This window comes from Macrobrachium rosenbergii, chromosome 2 (genome assembly GCF_040412425.1).
Source record: "Macrobrachium rosenbergii isolate ZJJX-2024 chromosome 2, ASM4041242v1, whole genome shotgun sequence".
Taxonomy (NCBI): domain Eukaryota; kingdom Metazoa; phylum Arthropoda; class Malacostraca; order Decapoda; family Palaemonidae; genus Macrobrachium; species Macrobrachium rosenbergii.
Window position 1 is genome coordinate 38,103,013 of NC_089742.1, and position 17,012 is coordinate 38,120,024.

A 17,012-nucleotide genomic window follows, 5' to 3' on the forward strand; every position below is an offset into this window, starting at 1 on the left:
ATCTCGAACGCTTGTTTACGGCGGCCGCCTTTATTGCATTTTAGTGGCATAGCAAAATTCTGATGGAAGTAACTGTGAAACTGCCTCGTGGCGGAAGGCGGCGGAGGGTGTGGGGCCGGGGGTTGGGGGCAGGGGTGGCGTCCCGACTCTTAGCCAGGTAGTCGGGAAAGTTATGCTACGTATTATGATAGGAGAGGAGGTTGAGAATGGTATTTACAATAATAAAGATATGCATTTCAATTTGATCCCTCTGTCTCTCACACTTGCTCACACACACACACACACACACACACACACACACATATATATATATATATATATATATATATATATATATATATATATATGCGTGTGTGTGTGTACATATATGTATATATGTGTGCGCATGTAATTGTAATATCCACAGTGAATGCCCTCTTAACTTCTCAATTCTTCACACTTTTTTGGATACGCTAGTCACCACGAGCCTAAGATCCAGATGCAAGAATATGAAGAACTCTGATGTCCGTAGCAGGATTCGAACCCCACATCCATAGTGTCAGAACGAGGTCGCTTTGATACGCTGGATGCTGGCGGGTTCGAAGCCTGCAGCGGACATCAGAATTGCTTTATTCTTACACATACACAATGTGGTGGCCATCTGGCCAATGAAATACAGTGTGTGTGTGTGTGTGTGTGCGTGTGTACTCCGGACACTAGGTCGAATACTCAGCCGGGCATCTGAAAACTTCATTTCTTTATTAACTTGATTCAGGCTTCGTAGTGACAAGCGTTTCCAACATGTGAAAGGAATCAAAAGTTAAGGGAGATATTATGATTGTGTTTGATAAATACTAAATATATATATATATATATATATATATATATATATATATATATATATATATATATATATATATATATATATATATATATATATATATATATATATATATATATATACAATGTATGTATGTATGTATGTATATATATAGACATATATATATATATTTAATATGTATATATATATATATATATATATTGTATGTATGTATATATATACATGTATATGTATGTATAACTAAATCACGAAAATATGGAACGTGATGAATATATATAAATAAAGACAAAATCCACGAAGGACAAGCAGTGGAGTGCTGCGAGGCCTTCCGACTATCGTCCTTTACTTAGCAGTCTGCTAAGTAACGGGCGTCAGTCGAAAGGCCTCGCAGCACTCCATTGTTTCTCTTTCCTTCGGGGATTTTGTCTTTATTTATCTAATATGTATATGTATATAGATATGTACATAAACATGTATATGTATATATATACATGTATATGTATATGCATATGTATATATATATATACACACACTTCTTATGAATTAGAAAACTCTCACAGGACTTGCTGTTTCCTTCACTCTGTTCCAGTATCTCTCATCCTCATCATATCCGCAGAGTAAGAATAAACGAAGCCAATTACAGAGGCGCTCCCTTGAGGTTCGCTTCGTAAATGGCATTGTCTTTCTCGTCTTCGCCTTCGTCTTCTGTCTTCCGGTTCTTCTCGTTCTTTATTGTAACGGATTTACTTTTGGGACCATGTATTTTATTGTTTTTAATCGAGGGTGAATCTTTTAATTTATGCAATAAAGGATCCTGTCATATCGCCTGAAATTGTTTGTCCTTGTGGACTTCAGTTTTCGTGCATTGACGTTTGTCTGCATGTGGCGATAATGACTGACTTTGAAAATTGGTTGAAATCGCCTGAAAAGTAAACAAATTGTTGGACAGGGTTCTTTAACCAATAACTTAAAGTGGCACTTTATGTTTGTTTAACAGAGACGTCAGAAATGCGAAGAGAAGACAAACACTGTAAGACGTCTTGCGCATTACACCCACTGTGTTGAGTGGGACCTGAATCTGTGCAAAATAGTGATTGGGAAGGAAGTGTTTTAAACCATAGTCTTTGGGGACAGAAAGTCAGTTTAGTCTGTGGTTTCCATCAGAAGGATAGAGGAGTTGCATGGAGCAGAAGCATGTTTGATTGCATAGGAGTAACCGCTCACCATTATCAACAGTGCTCGATGGAGCCATTGTAGTAGTGGTAGTTGTTGTAGTTCAAACTGAATAAGAATCATCGCTTGCATGGTAAGAATCTTATTGATTTTTATTTTTAATTAATTGAATCACTACCTAACTTACCATGCAGTGACTTGGAAATTAGACTGTCCAGTGTATACTGAAAAATGGGTTTCATTTGCTATTACATAACGTCGCATTATTCGGGTCATTATTTGTTAGTTATGTGGGCCTTTTTCATTCCTGATGTCAGGGCATTGTTATTGGTCTATGTTTGCAATCATTTTTTGGCAAAACAACCAAATTCTCAATTCAAGCAAAGCAGCAAGAATTTGGTGCATTACCAGAATGTTAACTTTTATTTTGATTGATGATATACAGTATTGAACTCATTCATAAATTAAAAATATATATTACGTAATGCCTTTGTCAGTAGCATTACCGGAAAAGTTATGCATATTTTACTATGTTGTGTTTCAGGAACAATTACAGAGAGGAATGAAATATTTTTGTCTGCATGGTATTCTAATGAATTGACAGTATTTATTTATACATATATGTACTCGTTTATTTTTATATTTCGCGGTGTTAGTTTGAATTAGTTATAGGTTAAAATGATGGTGACTGTTTACACATTTTCTGTTTGGCTATATATATATATATATATATATATATATATATATATATATATATATATATATATATATATATATATATAATATATAATATATATATATATATATTGTGTGTGTGTATGTATGTATGTATGTATTTATGCATGTATGTATGTATGTCACGAATAGCTCATTAATATGGAAACGCACGTCTGGAAAAATGTGAACTGAAAAGGTTGGTAGAATCCGAAAGAATAATTATAATGTAAAGTAGAACCAAAGTCAGTTCTTAGCCTCCTGTTACTCATAATTATTATATAATTATTATATGTTTCCCTTTTTAGTTTTTGTATAAGATAGCTCTTATGCCGGCTTTGTCTGTCCGTTCGCACTTTTTTCTGTCCGCACTTTCATCTGTCCGCCCTCAGATCTTAAAAACTACTGAGGCTAGAGGACTGCAAATTGATATGTTGATCATCCACCCTCCAATCATCAAACATACCAAGTTGCAGCCTTCTAGCCTCAGTAGTTTTTTTTATCTTTATTTAAGATTAAAGTTAGCCATAATCGTGGTTCTGGCAACGATATAGGATAGGCCACCACCGGACCGTGGTAAAAGTTTCATGGGCCACTGCTCATATAACATTATACCGAAACCACCGAAAGATAGATCTATTTTCGGTGGCCTTGATTATACGCTGTAGCGGCTATACAGAAAACGCGATTGCATTTTTTATGTTTACATTTTTTGTAGTGTTTTCTGTTGCTTCCGCCTACATCCCTTACGTTATTACTTGTGTGATCGTGTTTAAGTGATTCTCTCCATTTTCAGTAATTGTCGTAATCAGGGTTTCATGTGACTTGTCTTTAGGATGCGTCTCTTTTTTAGTGTACGTCTTTTTGGGGGTTGCTTTCTTTAAGTTTTTAATTTTATGGACGTGTAATCTTCCTCCCCCATGCTGAGTCTCTTCCTTCGTTAATAGCGGAGTCCTGTGCTACTGCCAAATCCCGTTCCTCGTTACTCCCTTTTTTCATCATAGTAAATTACAAGGTGGCAATAAAGCTTCACTGATTACCCTTCACTATTTGGTAATACTTGTCTGTTAGAAATAAGCCATCGTTTGCGGAAGAAGCTGACGACTTGATTCATACTTATCATTATTATTATTCATCTTTTGAATAATAATAATAATAATAATAATAATAATAATAATAATAATAATAATAAATTATTATTATTATTATTATTATTAAATATTATTATTATTATTATTATTATTATTATTATTATTAGAGAGTTAAAAAGTCAAACAGGTCACCAAACAGACATTCAAGAGACGAACAGAGACGCGTGAGAGACAGACGGACAAACGTTGAGTCGAGAGGAGGGAAGCGGAGAGAACAGGCCAGGACGAATGGCCGGCCAATCGAACCCGCTCTATTAGACGCGAATGTTGGATTAAATCACCATCGTCGTGAATGGCTGACTTGACAATGGCTTTTATGCAAATGAATGCAAGTCCGAAAGCGTAGAATGGGCAGAGATTGTGTTTGCTCTTTCTGTGCGTATGTATGGATATATATATATATATATATATATATATATATATATATATATATATATATATATATATATATATATATATAGAAAAAATCACGAAGGCAAACAATGGAGTGCTGCAAGGCCTTTCAACACAGTCCTTTACTGAGTCTGCTAAGTAAAGGACTATAAGTCGAAAGGCCTAGCAACACTCCGATAACTATCTTTCGGCTAAAGTGGATTTTAATCTTTGTTATATATTCATCGTTCCATATATTCGTGATTCAGTTATGCATATATTTATGTGTATATATAATTATATACATACAGTATAAATATATATATATATATATATATATATATATATATATATATATATATATATATATATATATATTATATATATATATATATATATATATATATATATATATATATATATAAAGTTAGTCTTTAATTAAATGTTTAGTGGAAACTTGAGCATATGTAGTCACAAACTTCTTTCCTCCAAGAACCTTTTAGGAATTAAATTCTCATCTTCAGTGCTAAAACAGATTAAATAATATATATATATTAGAGGAAGACTAAAACGGAATATAATAGTTAAGATTTGTTTGTAAATGTAATGAGTATACATCAGCGAACGTATATTTAATTTTAAAGCAAAAATGACAGACAGTGAAACACGACATTAAAATTAACCAAATGATCAAACATATCAACACTAACTATTATGCAACATAAGTGGACTTAGAGGAAACTAAAACACGATAGAAGTGAAGGTGCAAAACTGGTCTTGAAATATAAAAAGATAAGAGAATGAATTATAATTTTTAAAAGAAATCTTATTCCAAACGCGTTATTGCTGGCGAATGTGACAATATAATTAAGAATATCTGATAAAATAATCCCATTAATATTCAAACGAGATCCGATTACGTACAACAAAAGAAGGGGAAAAAAGAGGAGAGATAGAATATCGTAATATATATATACATATATATAAAAAGGAGGCGGTTGCTACCGTGACAGATGACTCCAAGATGCGTTTAGGCGTCAGCGCCGCGCATGCGTGTTACAATCGTAAATAACGCACAGCCTGCGATACTTTTTGCTCCCCTGACGTGAAGACTTAGACATTACCTACTTGATTCATTACCGCCAGCTGTGTACTTCTCTCTCTCTCTCTCTCTCTCTCTCTCTCTCTCTCAGTATGAATTTCATTTGCCTCTCCCACTCTTGTTTTAAATTTTAGTCGCATAGTCGCTGTTACTAATATATCTCTCTCTCTCTCTCTCTCTCTCTCTCTCTCTCTCTCTCTCTTACACACACACATGCAAGATTTATAATCATCACGAATTTGTGCCTTCCAGGAAGAAAAATCGTACGTATAGGAAGATTAATCTTGTTTCATTTATATTGTTTCACCCTATTCTTCCTTAATTACAATCTTCGTGAGCCAGAATTTGCCGGTTGGTACAATATTATAATGCTATAGAGTTTGATGAAATTAATTAATGTGTTTTGGCTTAGGGAACACAAGCAGTGTTTTTCAGTTCGTTCATTATTTGTAGTTTTTTCTTTTGAAATAATGATTTTTGCAGTGGAAGCGTGGTTTCTTCATAAGTAAAATTGAGTTCATCCCGTTTTCGTCATTTTTCTGTGTAAGTTTTCATTATTCGGTCTGATTTGTGAATGTAAGAATTGTTTGGATTTGGAAATCAAATACAGTCAGCTATTTTCCATATCCGGATAACACGTTCGAAGGCTAAATATTTTATACCGGTTAACGCGCTCTCTCCCTCTCTCTTGCGCACATACACACACAAAACTGGCTTTTGTAACTCCTGAAAGTGCGCAATTATTACTTAGTAAGAGAGCAGAATACTTCTCTCAAGTTTCTGGGACTTTGGGGGGGTCTGCAAAGACTGCAGGTAAAAATCTGAGCAAGTGCAAGCAACTTGGATATTAATGGAATGCCGCGCATTCCAGATGCACACCTCGATAAAAGATGAGCTTCCTTGGACAACTTTGTCCGGAGCAATATCTCTCTCTCTCTCTCTCTCTCTCTCTCTCTCTCTCTCTCTCTCTCAGGAAATGACCCTCTGTTGTATTTTTTTTTCCTCTATTGTAGTCTCGGTCTGCTGCAATATACTTCCTCGATATTGCATATCCTCCTCTTCTCTTGCAGTATTGTTGTTGTTGTTCCGTCCGGATGCCTTTCCTCGATGCATCTTATCCTCTCGACTTCTTCTTTATTTGGGGCATCAGGGGAAAAGACGATTGTCGGAGGGATTCCAGAAAGGGGGAAAGATTCCCAGAGTGCGGAGGAAGTGGGGAATGCAAATGACGGAAGGGGAAGTCCCCCTGCCATTGCAGGGTGTATGGGACTGATCGAGAGAGAGAGAGAGAGAGAGAGAGAGAGAGAGAGAGAGAGAGAGAGAGAGAGAGAGAGAGAGAGAACTGATTGGAATTCCACAAGAAAGGGGAGGAGGAAGAAGAGGTGTGCCTCAGAGTTTCCTTGCTTCCTCTCGGCTCTGGTCTTTTACTCTTGGGAATTCTGGCATTTGCTTTGCTCTCGCCGGACAGAGAGAGGGAGATAGAGCTGTTGCTTTTAGGGGTGCGTGTGTTGTCAGCCCTATGGGTGATAGAGAGAGAGAGCGAGAGAGAGAGAGAGAGAGAGAAATCTTGCAGCGAGCGTTTCGCTAGATCTGAATTTTTGAGAGAGAGAGAGAGAGAGAGAGAGAGAGAGAGAGAGAGAGAGAGAGAGAGATAAATCGTGCAGTAGAGCGTTTCGCTGGATCTGAATTTGTGTGAGAGAGAGAGAGAGAGAGAGAGAGAGAGAGAGAGAGAGAGAGAGATAAATCGTGCAGTAGAGTGTTACACTTGATTTGAATTTTTGAGAGAGAGAGAGAGAGAGAGAGAAATCGCGCAGCAGAGTGTTTCGCTCTGCGTACATTGGAATAAAGCTGATGGTTAAGTTCTCTTAACGTAGAAATTTTCGAGAGTACTCAAGTATCGGGCATATTATGCTGGGCAAAAATTGTGGACGTTCAGTGACATATCACTAATTTACCGGAGAAGATTTGGAGACTTGGAATGTGAAAATTCTAGAGAGAGAGATTCTTATGTTGTACTTCTAATATTAATAAAATTCCCATACTCTTATTAGATATAGATAGACGTGTAGTTTTTTAGTTTTTATACCTGTCTCAGTAATAGCCTACTGCACTTTGTATTGTTTTTCTAATTCTTCTATACTCCATGGGCTTAGCACTTTTTATTTTAATTATTCCATTCTAAACAATTTAATAACCCACATATGCCGTTCATTATATCATAAGTACATCCATGAGTCCCATGTGAATAACCGTTTTTCCAAAATCATTCAATCTACTAGCATGTGTCGCGTCCCGGCTTTTAATGTTTTAAATATTCCTGCAGTTTACACAAATTTTATTTCACCACCTCCCATTTTTCTCTTTCAGTAACGTTGACTGCTCTTTCTCACGGAAGACTTAACTCGACAATCGCTTTGTGCTTTCAGGCATTTGTCTTCATTTTATTTGAAATTAAACAAGCCCCTTCATTCTTTCCCAGTTCACTGTATGAATTGTCTGTTCACATTTTCAACTTTCATTTGTAATTTTTGTTCCTAAATACCTTTGAAAAAACTTCGTTTCCTGCTTCCCTTCATCCATGATGCTCTCTGTATATTCACTATTTTGGTTTGAATTTGCCTCATGCTTTTTTGCGTACAAATAGCCTGTTGATATTTCACCAGTTCTTCTAACTTCTCACCAATTACAGTGAGCACCATCTGCAGGAGCCGCCCTTTACGCCTTCAGTCGTGTCGTAGTTTCGTATCTCATAACATAAAATCGCTGTCTTCTTATCCTAACTTCTTTCTTGCTTAAAAAAACATTAAATGGTCACTTTCAAAGTATACTTTCTTTTGACATTGTAGTGTACTAAACCAGTCAAGATGTTCTCTACAAATTCAGTCACCATCAACATGAATCTTAAAGATACACGCGATCTGTTTGCATTCTCTCACATTTCCGACACGTCATTAGAGGCAGTTAAATGTCTGCTACCTTCATTTCCCATTTACTCCTAGATCTGAGTAGACTGCAGATGCTTCATAAAGTAACCTAAGCAGTTTATCCCTGCAGCCTTTGCCATGCTTATACTAGCCTGCTCTTCCATTATGAAGGTGTTTTCTATACAATGGGTCGCACTTTTTAGGCATCCTAACCTTTCACCCCTCCAAAAAATCCCAATTTGTTCAACTTAAAGAGTATATGAGGTGTGCATGTAACTGAAATGAATAAAGTGGTTATGCCTGCAGTGACTGAGCCTCCGTCGTACTTTTTATACTTTCACTATCAGAACTTTGGATTTTTAGGAAAAGAACTGCAATGGATTTAGTATCTAAACAGAAAAGTATATTTATGTTTATATTTAAATAAAAACAAAATCCACGGTAGGAAAGGGAAACATTGAAGTACTGCAAGGCCTTTCGACTTCTTGTCCTTTACTTAGCAGACTGAAGAAATATAAAGAATAAGTTTACAAAGAAAGCTCGTATAAATGGCAGGTGTTTATATTTGTTGATAATATAGTTCCTGATGGTTAAGCACTAGACCGTATATTATACAAAAATTATATAGAGAGGCTGCCTACGTTAGTTTTCAACCTAGGGGTGGTTAATCTTTAACGAAGGATTTGATTCGGATGATCTCATAAAACTAATGAATTCCTTTCCCCTATACCTGCGAATTGAGGGAGTATTGGGTGGTCAGTGCATGTAGTTGGTATGCAGTTTTGTGTTTGAAGAAGTCACAACAAAACCTCCTCGTTAATTGTTTTCAGTATGTCGGCTGCAGTTTTTTTGTTAATCAGCGTCATATCCATACGTAAATATCAAGCCATCTTATTGCTTATTTTTCAGTTTTATATCCCAGTGCTCATTATAACAAAACCAGTTGCCCTCTACTCGTATATATCGACTGCTAACTATAAAAGTTTTGGTTTCAAATACTGTAATGAAATATATCCAATATGCATGGTTCTCGATATAGTTTTAATGCTAAATCATTTTTCACATAAGCAATCCGTGTTGGAATTACATGCCATGTAATATTTTCCATTTGCACATTCTTGAAACGTAACTTCCAAGGCCTCCTCTCTCTCTCTCTCTCTCTCTCTCTCTCTCTCTCTCTCTCTCTCTCTCTCTCTCTCTCTCCCCCTGTATCGCAGGAGATAACGTAAAATGGGAATCCTTTACCCGGGTTCATTTTTGAGGTCGTAAAACCAGGCCTGGACAAGTACAATTGGTCGGCTGCGAAGGAGTGGTGGTCAGCCTCAGGGCTTTAAGGCATTTTCTCTCGTAGGAAAACAGACACTTTCATCCTTACGGTCTTCCTTGGTAGGCGAAGACATTTTCTTTGTACCTCTTTAGTCCTTCCCTAATGAAATTGATAGTTCGTATGCCAGCTGCGTTGAAATCTCTGGACCTTTCTTTTAATATATTCATTGATTTGTTTTCGAAGAAATAAGTAAAAGTTACTGATATTGTTTAGAACTAATTTCATGCCTTTATTTTTATTTTGAATGACGTAATACGAGTGTTTTTTCATATATTTTTTTGGAGAGAGAGAGAGAGAGAGAGAGAGAGAGAGAGAGAGAGAGAGAGAGAGAGAGAGAGAGCTGTAAAACTAGGGTAAAGGAAGTAAAACGGGTGCAGGAGAGAATAATGGATATTTAAGCAGTCCAGCAGGGAAAAGGAATTGAGAGATAAGAGATTTAATCCGTCTCTCTATCTTCTCAAACGCTCCGAGTAAGTACTGGAAACTATTCTCTGAGAGAAACGGCTGCACTCTGCAATAGCCGTAATCAAGAATAACTGATACTTTACAAGGGGTGTGTTTTACTGTTATTTCTCTGTGTATACATACGTACACACACACACTTGTATATATATATGTATGTATGTATGTATGTATGTATGTATGTATATATATATATATATATATATATATATATATATATATATATATATACATATATATATATGTATGTATGTATATATATAGAAGGGCAAGGAGTTAACAACCTCATCCCAGTGTAGGGCGTATGAGTTAAACCTTCAGAGTCTCTCTCTCTCTCTCTCTCTCTCTCTCTCTCTCTCTCTCTATATATATATATATATATATATATATATATATATATATATATATATATATATGTATATGTACTGTACTGTATGTATGTATATATATATACATGTGTGTGTACATATGAATGTAGATAGTGTGTATAAATATGCTCGACCTTTTTAGTTATATCCATAATGAGGCGTGTATGTGTGTAGGAGTTTGTGCATATGACTGTTGTTGGCATAAACAAACTGCCACCGTTAAGGAGAATTAGCCTTTTTTTTTCATATGAGCAAAAGAGAAAATTAATAAAGATAATATTTCCGTGCAACGGCATTGTGAGACTTTTATGCTTGGCTACTTATTACCATATACAAGTGAAGGGCGGATATCGTTCACTGTGTTTATCGTCTCTAACTATAAACCTCGCTATCGGTGCTTCCTCCCCCTCCTCTTCTCTCTCTCCCCTCTCTCTCTCTCTCTCTCTCTCTCTCTCTCTCTCTCTCTCTCTCTCTCTCTCTCTCTTTTCATGTTATTGCTATGCTTAATAAAGTTTTATGAGGGCATAAGCGATATTGCATACATGGGTGTTGATTGTTTCGTAAAGGTTTTCCATCCAAGTGTTAGGTACAAGAGCTTTCTTCCTCTCTCTCTCTCTCTCTCTCTCTCTCTCTCTCTCTCTCTCTCTCTCTCTCTCCTTAAACCCAACACAATTTCAATCCTTATTCATTTCTTCGTAAATTCGCTTCTACTGTTTTTAAACAGTATGTTCCACTCGATAATGACATCTTAGTTGAAATAACATGTTTTTAAGTGCTGCACTAACAGATCTGCAGGTGTAGATGAAAGCGTTTCCTTGTGTAAGTTCAGAAATGCGGTTAGTCGTGATATAGTGCTTCCGACATTTTGAAACGTTAAAAAAAAATTCTTATTTTCTAAAGTCTCTCCATCACTATAGTCGACGCATTTTAAGAATATCACTAGGCCACGCCCACATCCTCCCCAGCCTAACCCTCTCCCTTCTTTCATGATATTACTCATACGGCTGGCAGCGCTGTCCTTATCGTGAGCCGGATTCGGAAGATCATGCAAGATTCAGGGACCCTCATGCATTGAGAGGGAGAGGGATGGCGTCCAGTACCACCCCTACCCCTTCCCTTTGGATGAGCAAGTTGCAATGGTCATTGACGCATAGAGAGAGAGAGAGAGAGCATTACTATTTGTGTTGTCATGAAGAGGAAACTTCCAAAAGTATGCTGACAGAATAGTTGTACAAAAATAAGTACAAATTTTCAGGTTCTAGAGCCTCCTTTAGTTAATGAATGAACGACCTTTCGATGTTGTTAGTGTCGTAGCCAAGCAGCAACTGATATCGTCCGAGAGTGCGGTGCGATAATGTCATGCATTGTCTACAGTGCCAGGGGAAGGGGCCGTGGCCGAGTAATATTCTGAAAATGCGTCGATTTTTTTTTTTTTTTTTTTTTTTTTAGTAGTAGTAGTAGTAGTAGTAGTAGTAGTAGTAGTAGTAGTAGTCTCGTTTTAGGAAGGTCAGTTTTGCATTTCACCCTTGGCACCCTAAACCCAAGTTAATATTTTCACTCTGCTTGAATTTCTCATTCTTTATTAGTCATTTTTCGGTTACTTTTTAAAGCTCTACCGCATATCTGTCAAGTAGTCCGGACCACTGCTGGTATAGTGGTTAGAGTTGTGGCATGCCACTCAGATGTCGCCGGTTTGCGTCTCCCCCAGAGCGATGAAGAATCACTGCCTCTGTATCATGACCAGTTACTGCTGCAGTGTGGGGTCTGTGGTAGGAGGTTGAAACCAACATTCTTTGGAAGCTTGAATTCAAGTCAATGGCCCCAGTGTGCGCTTGTTCTGTGTGAACAGGTTTCATCTACTGAAATAACAATAAAATAATATGAGTAACTCACGGCATTTTATCTTCTTTAAATTGTCTGATTTACGTTTTATTTTAGTATATGGTATTTATGAACATGCAATTATGATGTTTTTATTCACTGTTAAGGCGTTTTCTTAGAGAAAGGTTGTCACACACATATGTATTCATATATCTATATATTTCTATATATATATATATATATATATATATATATATATATATATTATAATATATATATATATATATATATATATATATATATATATATATATATATATATATTATATATATATATATATATATATATATATATATATATATATATTACATACATATATATATGCACATACATATTACATACATATATATGCACATACATATACATAAATACATTTACACACATATGTACATATACATATACACATATATCACGGACGGTGGAACGTCTTATACAAAACGAAAGAATTAGCAGGGTTTGAATGTTCAGCGTGATTCCCTAGATTTATTTCATTTTTACAGGGCCAAATTAATTTAATCAGCCACTGCATGTGACAGGAGTGGGTAATTAGCATTTTTGCTATTCTTGACTTGCCGATAGCATATGTAAGGTTAATGATTGGAGATGATTATATAATTTTGATGTACGTTATAGAAATTATTAAAAATTCTTAAGCTTTTAATACTGGATTTTACGACTAGCATAGGTATTAATTTCCTACACGTGTTCGATATGATTTGGAATTTTTTCATCACTAAATCATAGATGAAAACATTTTTTTCGTATTTGGTAGGATAACTAAAATAGAGCCGTACATTTGACAAGAATCTAATTAGTAAATTTCGGACTGGAAGAGGTTACGGAATATTTATACATTTGAAGAATTTTTTTTATATCGAAACTTATACATCGAGTCTATTAGCTGGGCTTGACATTCCCGTAATAATGATTGATTGTTACTAATTAATGATTTATTTGATGATTGACCTGACATCTGATAATTGTTGCTAACTGGTGATTGATTACCTCGGCCTACTCATTTTGCGAGTAAATGTCAAGACTGCCTTTTAATAAGAGCTGTTGAATTTTACATTTAATAGCTGTATTGTTTTGATGAAGTGATCGCAAATCTTTTGCATATATTAGGAGGGAAAGCTATTGATTTAAATCGTGAGTATCGATGAAAACTATTAATTTGAAATTTTTAAATATTACAAGCGTCACAACCGACGTGGTCATTGACGCATTAATATGAAAGATGGTGGATATTACATAATGTATAACAAACAGTCCATGAGAACGATTGAATCGATATTGCAGACTGTCGTCACAAATCCGATGGTCATAGACGCAATTAACACAAAGAACTTGCCAGCCATACTCCCCCGCCACGGAACGAGGCCCGTCGTGTGCATATAACAGCGATTAACTCGCATTTGCTGTTTTACGAAATCGTATGCAATGGCCGCTTTTGACGACAATTAAGTCAGCCGTGCCGGCGGGGAATTGACAGCACACGGCCGCATTAGGAAGCCGGAAATGAAGCGGAAAATTCCGACGCACGTATGCATTACGGAAATTCAGTTGTAGCTTTCAGGAGGAATTGTCATCGCGAGAAGAAATATCGGATCCGGTTGAATATGCAGCATGATATGCGGGGATTCGTACTTGGAATGCGACGGTCATGTGAATTTTGTCTAGTTTTCATTTGCACTGCGTTTTGTGCAAATTATTTTTCTTGTCTCTTTTATTTCTATATAAGTTTTCAAGGAATTTTTCTGTATTTGACAGTAAGTCTCTCTCTCTCTCTCTCTCTCTCTCTCTCTCTCTCTCTCTCTCTCTCTCTCTCTCTCTCTCACACACACACACACACACACACACACACACACACACACATACCATTTAACCTTGCTTCCTGTACAAAATTCATTAGTGTCATGGACGTGTTTCTGTAAGTCATTGGAAGTCGACAAATTTTGTTACAATACAACTTTATTTTCTAGTTAGTAAATCTCTCTCTCTCTCTCTCTCTCTCTCTCTCTCTCTCTCTCTCTCTCTCTCTCTCTCTCTCTCTCTCTCTCTCTCTCTCTCTTTTCTGTTGGTAATGTCAGTCGTCGCATGTATAGAATTTTTCAAGTTATTTAAGATCACCTGAGGTTTGAAATATTGCGGAAATGCATTTCTTCAATATTGTCAAAATGCCGGTTTTCTGAGTAATATTGTTCATGATTTGTCTTTATTTGCCAGCTTTGTCGGTGCATGCAGATGCCGTTTGCCAATAATGTTATGTATAAATAAATGTTCTTCATTATTAATAGATTCTATTATTATTGAGGCTATAGTTGCAATTTAATTCTCTCATTCCTGTCGTGTGTATAAACAGATAAAAATAAATAAATAAATAAAAGAGTGAATGTAGCTGTGTCTGGGAATCGTGTCCAATTGTCCATTCCCAGGAACACTTTATAATGACCCAACTTTGCCCCGAGCTAAATCTCCTTGTGAGCTTCCCTCTCTCGACGTCCTTTTTTATTCGAGGAATTTATTATCATTATTTCGTCTCTTCTTGGAAACGGATATTTGTTGGAACTTTGGTAGAAATATAGCTTCTCCTCGGCACTTCCTATTTTTGTTACTAGTCGTCGTTTTCGAATGGCTTACTGGAAAAAATGTTGTGGTTTCTCTCTCTCTCTCTCTCTCTCTCTCTCTCTCTCTCTCTCTCTCTCTCTCTCTCTCTCTCTCTCTCTCTCTCTCTTTTTCTCTTGTAAGGCCAAATTCCCTCTTACAGTAACCTTTATTCTTAATAAATTGTGATTTTCCAAAGGATACTTTAAAATGGTGTAAAGTTCTTTCAAAATTCTTTTGTACTAGGTCAGTTAGCACTCTAGAATAGGTGCCGATAACATTCTCCGTCTCTCTCTCTCTCTCTCTCTCTCTCTCTCTAGCAATACCTTTTTATTGCAACACCTGATGTTTTCACCTCTAACCCTAAATTTCCCGCTGCCCCTTTTATAACATCGTAATGTCTTTTCATGTAATCTCTCGAACACTCAGCGCTTATGAGTAGAGAAAGTAGGTAGTGATAGGTACTAAGTGTCACAGAACCTACGCAAACAAATATGAATGTAAAGTTAGCCGAATCAGCCTTACGGAACCTCACTTTTATAATTCGCTAGTAATCTCTTATTTCCTTGAGTGAAAATCCCGGGCTGCCTATTAGCTTAGAAAAAATTAAGATTCAAGAACGTCTATGAGGTTGATAAACTTATGCAAAAATTTTGCATGTCATGGAAGAAAGAATTAATGTTGGGTTTTTCCAAACTAGTGAAAACCCTGGTTTTAATATTGTATCCCTCTCCCATTTACAGTTACTATATATATTTTATAAATATTTTTTTGTACTGAATATCATCTTATACTTGCATACATTTGTAAAATGTGTATGTGTGGCATAGATATTTATGTCAAGTACGTCTTATCTAACAGTAAACGAACAGATTTACAAATAGGCAGAACAGCTCGGTCTGGGCAGCTTTTGGTTGGGTGACCAGCAGAAATGCCATGTGCCATTGATAGATATGCTTTCGATCACCCTTGGGGTGGGGGAGTAGGAATAGTAACCTCATCCCAAAATACTTGCCGAAAACCTGAAGTGTAGCCTTTCAAAGGGCATTTCATGACTGTCAAGTTGACCTCGTGCGGGGCACTGTAGGCATTACTTAAGTTCTTTGCAGCGTGCCTTCTGCCCCTAGCCGCAACCCATTTCGTTCCTTTTACTGTACCTCCTTTCATATTCTTTCTTCCATCTTACTTTTCACCCTCTCCTAACAGTTGATTCATAGTGCAACTGCGAGGTTTTCCTCCTGTTACACCTTTTAAACTTCTAATGTCAATTTCCGTTTCAGCGCCGAATGACCTCATTGGTTCCAGTGCTTGGCCTTCGGCTTAAATTCTAGGTTCAGTTCAGTTCAGTTCATGACTGTAAATATTCATGCCATTACTGTTATATCAAAAAGTTTATCTACTTTATAACTGAGGTTACATTTAATCCCTAAAATAAAAATGAATACGACGTTTCCCTTCCCTGAAAACGTCCACATATGGCTGGACGCTACAAACTGCCCTTTGCGAACTAATTAAACCAAAGAAATTTTTTTTTTTTTTATCTTTTTTTTACGCTTTTACGGTAGTTTTTACTCGGAAATCCAGGCCCAGACCTGTCCCTTGACCTCTCGCCAAATTTTAGAACCGGAAGTGGGGAATTCCAGTCACGGAGACCGATATACAAAATAAATGAATGTTAAGAGAGGCAGCTTTGGAACTTTTCAGGCTAGACACGTTGCCTTTCCTGTTGTAAATTTTTTTTTTCTTTTTTATTTTGTTAGGAATTGTCCTCCTGTCCCGTGTTACAAATGAATTCAGTTGAAACATGTTGAGAGAGAGAAAGAGAGAGAGAGAGGGGGGGGGGATACCTGTGAAGTGAGAGAATCACATTAAGGGGAGGAACACAAACTGTTCAGAAATGTTATGAAAGACAGTGACGTAGAGAAAGTAAACATTGAAGTAAAGGAAGGGATAAATATACAAAAGGAATACAGATTCTCTACCAAAATGTTAGAGAGAGGAAGAAAGAGAGAGAAAGAATACCTCGGAAATGCAAACTCAGGCAAATAAAAAATCCGGCTGCTGGGCATAAAGCTAGTCTCATTTCTCTCTCCATAGTTTGTCTTTTTATCTCA

General features: G+C 36.4%; 1 protein-coding gene across 1 annotated transcript in view; it reads left to right on the top strand.

The window, feature by feature from the left end:
- Nucleotides 1–2,100: 2,100 nt before the first annotated feature.
- Nucleotides 2,101–17,012, top strand: part of LOC136845178 (collagen alpha chain CG42342) — a 177,673-nt gene continuing 162,761 nt past the window's right edge. Inside the window, exon 1 of the mRNA XM_067115155.1 lies at nucleotides 2,101–2,126. The gene's annotated coding sequence lies outside the window, so the exon portion shown is untranslated. The remainder of the gene's footprint in view (nucleotides 2,127–17,012) is intronic.